This window comes from Olea europaea, chromosome 13 (assembly GCF_002742605.1).
Source record: "Olea europaea var. sylvestris chromosome 13, O_europaea_v1, whole genome shotgun sequence".
Taxonomy (NCBI): Eukaryota; Viridiplantae; Streptophyta; class Magnoliopsida; order Lamiales; family Oleaceae; genus Olea; species Olea europaea.
Window position 1 is genome coordinate 10,267,818 of NC_036249.1, and position 672 is coordinate 10,268,489.

At 39.1% G+C, this 672-nt stretch overlaps 1 long non-coding RNA gene across 1 annotated transcript; it reads left to right on the plus strand.

The window, feature by feature from the left end:
* The first annotated feature begins 31 nt into the window (after positions 1-31).
* LOC111408211 lies at positions 32-666 on the plus strand. The gene is made up of 3 exons (XR_002705298.1): positions 32-160; positions 280-338; positions 470-666. It is a non-coding gene; the product is annotated as an uncharacterized LOC111408211 (long non-coding RNA).
* Positions 667-672: the final 6 nt, after the last annotated feature.

Consider the following 672-nt stretch of genomic DNA (forward strand, 5'->3'; position numbering starts at 1 on the left):
GTGCATTATGGAATACTTTGAGTTAGTTACAGATGCTTAAGGCCGGTAGAAAAAAATATGAACTTGTCAATTGTTGTTCCTAGGAGGCCAGGTCAGAGCCGAATCACCACCCCAAGAAAAGAAACTGACACATGCAGAATAGCATCGGGAATTGCTGATGGTTAGCCCTTAATTTTATCCACTGAACTCTTTGTTTTATTTGTTGTTCTCCCTTCCATTTAAATTAAAGGTGCCTGTGATCTTCTTGAAGTGGACTGATGCATCATTTATTGACTACAGGGATTACCACTGGATCTCCAATCAAGGTAGAAGTGCCCAACACGGATCAGAGAGGAAATGTAAGTACATAAGCTTTACCACTGTTTCATTTGGAGTTTTGGGGAATGATAGAAACATCACTAGCAAAGTGGTTAATAGGTCATCTGGTTTAGGACTGCATTGATGTGGATCTTTGACTTGATTCTTGTAGTTGCTTGGCAGCTTTGATTCAACGACTACACTCAAATAATCATACATGGTATTTGCAGTGGATGTAATCGTTCCATTGTATCTTATTATATTTGAAAGAGCTGATATGATCTTGCACTTATTTTGTGAAACATTTGTGGTAATACTCTGTTCCCAAATGCTGTGCGCTGTCATCATGACTCCCTCACATTCAAGGACTCTTCA